The sequence below is a fragment of the Acanthochromis polyacanthus genome, chromosome 16 (assembly GCF_021347895.1).
Source record: "Acanthochromis polyacanthus isolate Apoly-LR-REF ecotype Palm Island chromosome 16, KAUST_Apoly_ChrSc, whole genome shotgun sequence".
Taxonomy (NCBI): domain Eukaryota; kingdom Metazoa; phylum Chordata; class Actinopteri; family Pomacentridae; genus Acanthochromis; species Acanthochromis polyacanthus.
This window is the reverse complement of record NC_067128.1, coordinates 8,083,764-8,092,428: the sequence shown is the minus strand read 5'-3', so window position 1 is coordinate 8,092,428 and position 8,665 is coordinate 8,083,764.

The following is an 8,665-nucleotide window of genomic DNA, read 5'->3' as shown; positions in this document are numbered from 1 at the left end:
ACTGCAATGAGAGGTGTTAGAGCATTATTATTCCTACATGTATTAGGTTTATCACCTGCTGCCACTCTTGTGCATGCTTTATTTGCTTTTCTTTAAGATCGTGAATTTATGATTTTTTAATTACTTGCTTTGGCTTAAAGTTGCAGGTGCTTGCAAACCCTATAAGAGGCCTTGCATATGTCTCAATGAGCTCCAGCACATGTGACCAGTTCAGTGCCAACATGTGTATTCATGTGTGTTTTCTATATATGCGAGTGCCGTGTGGGGGTTCAGGAGTATGGATTATTTTGCCCTGGCTCGTATTCAGAGGGAGCAGCCAAGCGTGAAGCGGAGAGGAGAAAGGGGGCATTGTTGTGGTCCAGATGAGTGTCAGAAGTGCTTCAGAAAATAGATTCACTCATAGGGGGTTTAACAGAAACACGCTTGCAACAACCACCTGACCCTTCAGACTATATGACCATGCGTGAACCCCTTTTACAACAGAGAAGAAATGTATCAATTCGCATGGTCTAGCATTTGTAGGTGGCTTACTCTTGCTGTAATAGTAGTCGCAAGGAAGTGCTGGAGAGAAAAAGACAAGAAAATGAATGAAAAGTGCTATTTGAAGCTTCAGGTGGTTGAGATTTATCAGGTCACGGTACGTACATAAATGAAATACATTCCAGTGATTTACTTCAAAATAGCTCTTGTTTTAACCTTTCTGTTCCTGTCTGTCTCCTTTTCTTTTATATCTTTGTTTTAAGCAAACAGTCTCCACCCAGACATCTGGTTTGTCTCTGTAAAATGCTGTCAGACATCCTCCCATCATCACTGCTCATAACTGTTCCTGGCTTCGATGATTTACCCTCAGAATGCATAAAAAGCTCCGTGTCACCGAATGAATGGGAGAATTATAGCCTTACATGCTGCCTGAGTCCTCGGGACCCAGAGGGGGACCAGGGTCTTGCCACAGTGTCTTTACCCTCAGAACTGTTGCACTATTTGTGGACTCTCCTTGGTTTGCACAAGACCTAAGATTTATGGTTCTCCATCTGGTGTTGTGGGAGTATTGTTGTTGATACTTGAGACATGGAGATCTAGATGGAGTGATGGTCATGGGTGGAATCATGGGGATTGGTGTGTTTTTTGAAGGGAGTCAGTTGTGCGTGGGATATAGGCTTGGGACTGTCAGTTTACGTAATAAAGCGTGTGTTCATACATGTGAGATGCATTTGAAGTTCTCAAAGGCAAAGAAAAGGAAAGCTTGAAAAGACATTTATGAGGGAAATTCAAATTTATTTAAATGACGGAAATTACCTTTGAAGAAGGAAAAGACTTTGAGAAGGTGCAATAAATTCTTATTTGACATCACGTTTACAAGATAGGCACTTTCAGGACAAGGCAAGTTAATTTATTTAACACTTCAGCATTTTACACACGTCAGTTCGAAAAGCTGCACAATCAAATCTTCATATTAACAATGGATAAAATGACTATTTGTAATGTGAAATGGGCCACTCATAGAAATAAAACACTTCACCGGACTCACCAGAATGCTTTTGTTTTTAGACATCTTTTAGCTTTCTGTTTTGGTTTTATAACCCTTGATTCTACTTTAGCTGACTTTCATTTCACTCTTATCACTCTCATCAGTTCTATTTTTATCATCAGAGGCAATTGGCTTCCATGAAAAAGCTCTGATACAGTGCACTTCCTGCCTATCGTTTCATTTTAGACAATGCAAGAAAAAGAATGTGACTGCTATTTGGAATTAGATCAATAAAAAGCCAGATATTTCCCTTAATAGTTGATAGGGAGCAAAATGGAGCAAAGAAGAGACTGAATATTTGACTTAGATTTGTGAAGTTTTCTTAATCCCGACTTTAAATAAATATTCATTTTTTAACTTGCTCTGTGCCTGCTGGATATGTGAACAGGTACCAGAATAATGACATTTATAAAAGATGTCTAATAAAACACAAAAGTAGAAAAACAAAAAAAAGATAGAGAAAATAAAGAAAAAGAGGGACAGTTGTATCATTTTGCCATTCTAAATGGCATGTCATCAGACTCAGAAAAAAATAATTTTCTATGCAAAAAACATCCCCAAACATCAAAGAGTCAAATGCTAAACATATCTCTGCATATTTCTGGTGAACAACACATGCCACTGTGCCTTGCTTGGATGTATAAATCTCTGCAATGATGTCTTAGATGAAAGATTAACTGTTACTGGTATGGTCTACTTTTTTTTTATTTACAGAATGAAGAAACAGATCAAACAAAAACATGTCCTTCTGAACAAGGATGTTTTCACTTCAGAGATTTGGAAGGTATTTCTATTTCAATTGTCATCTGCAGCTTCTTTCAAATGTCAGTCAGTCTGTCAGTCTGGAAAGGAATGTCAGATAAATCCCTTCAAGAAAAAAAGAATGACTTAATGCCTTTTGAGATTATGCCATTGTAGAAAGAGAAGATTTGCTTTTTAAAAAGTGTAAGAAAAACAGCTTAGCAGAGCTCCACCCAGACGTCTCAGATCTGAATCATTTTCCTTGAGACGTTGCCTTTTTCTGGTAAATGGGTGGGATTCCCGATCCCATCCCTCCAGGGGAGTACAAGTGCATGAATAGCTAATGTTCCAATCCGACCTCCCCTGCTTTCATGTGATGCCAGAGAATTTCTTCACCGCTGTCTGAGAAACAATATGAAGTCTCTACTGGTCAGAAACCCAATTCTTCCCAAATGTTGTCTGAGACAGGGAACTTTAAATATTTGCCTACAGATCTGGGCCAGATTGTGGAAAACGTGTGATGACCTCATGTTGCTGGTATGGTGTTGGTTGTGTTTTACCATAAATAGAATGTATAAAACTGTCTGTCACCACGGGGACCTGATCAGTGGAACAAACCGTGGTGGTCCTGATTGAAGACCTTGGAGGATAAGCAGGAGTATCTTTGTCAAATTGCAGGGATGTAATTTAAGGTGGAATGCATCACTTTGACCTTCTCATGACTCGTGCCCATTATGAATGTCTAATGTGTCCAGAGTGTCTGTCGAGTGAAGCATTTGGGCCTGTTTCATGATAAGTGATACATCTGACATGGATCTGCTCACCGGCCCAGAGCTCTCCATTGTCGGGGCTCCTGCTGCACCTGATGTGAGCTGCCTGCCAGCGCTGCACTCCCTTAACAGAGCTCTAATTGTTTTATATTCCTTCCACATTCTTGGGCCCGCAGTTTCACCTCAGCATAAACTTGCACACATGTGCTCGCACACACATACCGCGGGAACACTCATCGGACATTATTTTCTCTTTCCAATGAAGTGCTACGCTTGGCTTGCAGTACTAACAAACACAAGCATGTGGGAATGTGGCCTTTACAGGAACCGCTGGGCCTAAAGTGAAACCACATTTTTATACAAGAGTTCAGCAAAGTGGGAAATTTAACTAAAAATAAAACTACAGCTCACCTGAATAAGACTTTTTCAATTAAGATTCGTATATGTAATACATATATGGTATGTCTGTTTGCAACTCATTTTCATTTGTGGCAGGTGATAATGATGTGTATGCAGTTTAACCACACAGTAAGTCCTTTCCTTGTTTGTTTCATTTGTTTTAATCATTTCTATATGTGTGATATAATTCAGAAAAAGGAGAAGTTTGAGGAAGTTTTTTTTTTTTAAATGATCAGATTTTTTTCTCTCTTGTCTTCTTTATCATGTTTTTACTCCTCATATTTATCTTGCGTCCCCTTTTGGAGTCCCAGTTCACAATATGGAAACCACTGCTGTTTAAAATAGTTGTTTGAGATACCACTGACTGGGCATTATAATATTTGTTCTTACCAAAAAGAAGAATTAAAGTTGCCATTCACATTCTCCACAGCTAAGCCACACGTGCATCATCAGTTTTTTTGATGAATGTTTTTATCTCTCTGTGCTGCCATATGTTTCTTTATTTGGATATATTCTGCTGTCTCTGCCAGGACCTCATTTCCTTATATTTGGGATGGGAAACGGGTCTGAGACACGGGGGAAATCTGGTATGCCTCTGCTCCTCTCATAGCTAATTAGTGTGTGAACTAATTGTGTGGCTAACTTTAGCAGAGCGACAGCCTAGTTCCATCTGTCCGCTATCTATAAAGTAGGGAGGGTGATGGAGCAGAGCCTGCTGGTGACATTCTAGCTCCTTTTAGAATTTTCTAACAAGAACTTTTACCTGGGGAGCCTGGAAGCGGGTCCAGTCTGCTGCAGATGATCTTTTGTCAGATTTTGCATGAAAGGAAATCTTTTGCTAATGACCACAGCTGGTCATCTGATTTATGAAGACTCAAGATTTCAAACACAGTGTTGTGTCTTGAAGTACACACAGACTAAATCCTTTGAAACATTCTGTGCATTAAAGTCGAGTGTCAGATATCTGGTGTCTTAAAAGAAGAGGTAACACTTTCTGATGAGACATTGTTGAAGGGTTTTTGAGCTGAAAATAATAGATTTATGCTGGAAAAATCATTACATAATGAATGAAGGTAAATGGGAACAACTTTTTGAGAACAAGATTGTGGAAAATCTTGCTCCATTTTGACACTTGACTTCTTTTTTAGATAGTTTTTCTGTATATTTTATGGCAGATCTTGCTGTGAACAGTTTTCAATGTAAGGTCTTTCTGTAGAGGCAATAATACCTTTTGCCACTGATGTTGAACGGATGTTTGAATTCTGTGACCACCACAAACTAATCTTCATTCATTGCTATTGTATTCAGTAGGAATTTCTTTAAAAAATACACGAATGCATCTAATATCTGCTATAAACACAGGGAATGATTTTTGTTTTTTGAGTGAGGTGAACAGACCTTTTCAGATCTGCTCCTGAAATCATTTATTTTCTTATCTGTCTTGTGGTTGGAGTTTTATTCCTACTGTGTAAGCTCACAGTATTTGTCACTCATATGTTCACATACCAAAATGAGAAACCCCCCTCCACTGAAACTTCAATTGATGAAGTTTCACTGGAGTGAAGTTTCTCATTTTCAAAGCAAGATAATAATGCCTCTTGTTTACAGCTTTAAACACTGCTGTCTTTGTGGCAGACAAAACCAAAGTTTGTCTGAGATGAGCCAGAGGCTCCTGAGGTTTGATGACCCAGACTTCCCCTGATTGCTCTCTCAAGGTTGAGGCTGATGGAGGAAAGAGACTCCCATTACAAACATTACAAGCAGACCCCAGGCTGCCGCCTCACCTTCTTTTTACTGAGAGGGTCCTGACAGCTGGAGTGTTTGTGGTTAAGTGGGTGGATGGAGGTGTTCTCCTCTGATTTCTGCATGATAAGTAACACAACCAGTGTGCAGGAGCTGACAGGAGGAGTAAAGGTGAAGCAAGATATGAGTCATGGATGCAAAGTCAAGGTTTCTAGGTATTAGATTTCTGAAGCAAGTCATATGGTCGTGGCAATTTTGAAAAAAAAAAAAAGGTGCACAGTCATCTAACTTATTTATTATCATGTAAAAGTATAAGAGAATAGCACTTCGCCTAAAAATGTCCCTACCAGGTCTTAAATGAACTGTTTTTAAAGAGAGCTATAAAGGAGATCAGAGATCCAGGGATGTGTCTCTGCTTTAGACTGCAAGAACAAGAAGTAGAAGGACACTCGAAGAAACAAGATATTCTGAAAATCCTAAAAAGCCTTAGTTTAGCCTTTTGATTCAAATCTGTACCAAAATCAAGCTGGTTTTCCTATTGATCATGCTCCACCTCTGCATCGAGTTTCTTAAAAACTGGATGGGCACGATTTGCGTAACCCTGCTGAAAGACAGTCAGTCAGTCAGCTATGAAAAGTGAATGTAAAACGGAGAGAATTTCTAAACTAAATGTTCTGTTTGGGGCTGCACGATGGTTCCGTTGTTAGCAAAATTGTGTCACAGCAGGAAGATCCCCAGGTCGCGTCCCGGCCTGGACCTGGGATCTTTCTGTGTGGAGTTTGCATGTTCTCCGGGTACAGCTTTGGTTTTCACTGGGTTCTCATGCTTCCTACTGTCCAAAAACATGCTGAGGGTAATTGGTGATTCTAAATTGTCTGTAGGTGTGAATGTGAATGTGCTTGTTTGTCTCTCTGTGTAGCCCTGCGATAGACTGACGACCTGTCCGGGGTGTCCCCTGCTTTCATCCTAAGTCAGCTGGGATAGACTCCAGCTTCTGTTGAAAAAAAGCTCATTGTAATGGAAAGACGAGTCTTAGCTTCAGAAGACTTCAAACTAATGAGGACATAATAGATAATATCTGCCAGTAGATTCCAGTAAATCCTATACACTGGACCTTTAGCAGCTCCAAAGCATGCTCACTTGATTTGGTTTTGTACTGGTCATATGTTTCAAAAGTCTGCTAGAGATAATTCAAATACAGTTGAATGCAAAGGACCTTCATGTGCTTAATATCTGAAATTGGAGTTGACAGTTTCTCCCAAATCTGTCTATTTAAATTTAAGCTATTACAGTTTCTAAAATGTACATTTACTTGAGCAGGAAGTATTGATTTGAGTTACAAATAATAACTTCACTGAACTGGAAAAAACATAGAACATTTCTATGTCTGTGACTCTTTCAGACAGAAGTACTATTTATTAATGGATAGCACACATAACCTTTAAAGCATGGTGAATATTGTTACTGGGCTTGATCAGTTTATTAAGGAAGCTGTGGTCATTTGTCAATAGCATCAGATGCATTCAGTTTGTATCAAAGGGGAGGGTTCCTGTAGTACCGTCATACTTTTCTTTCAGTTTTTTTCTTCAGTCTTAGGAAAGGTGAGAAAACAAACGAAAAATGTTGATTTAGCGGTTCTTATTATTTATGTGATCTTGAGCAATGAGAAAGTAAAGCCAAAGTCAACTAAACACGAGGAGGAAATGGAAATAAGAATAAAGCAAAGAATGACGTGGAGAAAGAGAAATCCACTTGTTCCTTCATGTTATATTTGCTTTGATTAAATCTGAGAAAAACAGTCTTGCTCCTTACCGAAGCATTCATCATTCATTTTGTGGCTTCTAATCTTTTGACAAATTAATTTTAGTCACTAAATGGATCTATCTGTGGACTCTGAAATCAAGATAAAGAACATTTTCCATGGTTTTTTTTTCTCAAAATGCAACCAGTCTGTTTAGCCAGTGGCATCATCAGCTCTGGACAACTTTACACCAGGTGATGATGTAATGAAAAATGTCATAAATAGAAGAAAAGAACAGACACAACTCACGTAATCTATTTTCTCTTGTGAACTGACAGCGATCTGCAGAACTGTCTCTGTGGATTACGTAGCTGCAGGTGTGTCTGTGCTCCTCTTTCTTAACACTTTTTGCATAACACCTCTAGTCAGGAATCTATTCACCAATCATCTTCCAGGGTTGGTTACACAACCAGCGTGGGCAGCACGTTCCTGATTGTACATCTGATGCAAAATACAGGCTAATAAGGAAGCATAAGCTGACCACAGAGGACTTCATGTAACACATTGGTAACATTATCTGATTAACCTCCTGATACCGTGACATCCAATTTATTATCATTTTAACCACCTGCTTCTGTATCCAGCCTCATCATTAGTGTGCTAAAAGGAGAAGAAATTCATTGTTGATCAGTAAAGAGCCGTAAAATGTGGACTGAGCGTGTTTTCTAAAGAGTCCTGCAAGGGTGATGACAGAAACACGGTACTTTCTTCTTTGGCTGATTGGATAGCAGCTTGCTGTCTCCCTGTTTAGCTGAGCATGAATAAACACAACTTCAGACACCTGGCACATAATAAAAATCCTCTATAACTGTGAATGAAAAATTTTAACACAGTACTATGCCTCCAAACCTCAAATAAGATGATTTTAATTTGCTCTGTTGCATTTCTAATTTTGAATAATCTACTACTGTCGACTTTGGTGACATTCAAACGAATTCAAAAGTGCCCAAAAATAAGAAGGTGGTGTAACATAAGTAGCATTCTGACTTAGATTTCATTCAGTATGTCATACAAATATCACAAAATGTATACAGCAATGCATAATTAACATAAGTAGTTGATTTATCTGACAATCAGAATGTGTAAAAATATCACATTTTTGCAATGACAAGCGAGAAAAGAGAACCAATAATGTACTGCTGCTGGTGTATAGCGTGTGTTTTGTCTTTTATTTTTGAAATTATTTGAATTAAATGCTGTAACTCTGGATTAAAATGGATACAGTTACTCTCTAGTATTCTTAAACACATCAGTGTCTATTATCAGTATCCGTACCATCACTTTTTCTGGAACATCTCTGATTTTTTCAGTATTTTCAGCACCTCAGTTATGTGTTAAAAGTACAAAAGCCTCCACTATTTTCCCACTACATCAGCATACATAATGCGGGTGCCACATGGGCAGTGATCAGAGATGGCATTACACACCCTCTTAGGCATTTCCTGCGTTCTTCATGACTTCATGTGCTAATGTCCATTAATCCTGGCAAACTCGGCAGCTTTTTTTTTGGTCTCGGCGTCTGATATCACAAAGGCTCTCTCTCTCCCTCTCTCTCTCTCTCTCTCTCTCTCTCTCTCTCTCTCTCTCTCTCACAGTCAGAGCTTTGAGCTGAGAGCAGCAGAGCGGGGCTCCCAGTATTTCACAGCCGATGGTGGAGATAAGTTTCCTCTCGAGTGTGTTGGT